Below are 285 nucleotides of genomic sequence, written 5' to 3'. Positions count from 1 at the left end.
TCCTGCTGACTAATGATGTTGAAGCTTTTATTCATTTACTCATTGGCCACATATATTTCTTCCTTTGTGATGTATCTGTTCAGGTTTTTCTTCATGGAAGTGTTTGCCTTTTTATTATTGAATTGTAGGATACAAATTATTTGTTTTTTGGCAAATATGTTTTGAAAATAATTTCTCCCAAAATCTTCAATCATGAAGATATTTTCCTGATTTTTCTTTATATTTTTCTTGATATTTTCTTAGGTTTTTCTTTTATAATCTCTAGACCTTTAGACTGTAAGATTA

The sequence above is a fragment of the Lipotes vexillifer genome, unplaced genomic scaffold, assembly GCF_000442215.2.
Source record: "Lipotes vexillifer unplaced genomic scaffold, Lipotes_vexillifer_v1.1 scaffold418, whole genome shotgun sequence".
In the NCBI taxonomy this organism is placed as follows: domain Eukaryota; kingdom Metazoa; phylum Chordata; class Mammalia; order Artiodactyla; family Lipotidae; genus Lipotes; species Lipotes vexillifer.
Note: the sequence above shows the minus strand (reverse complement) of the source record.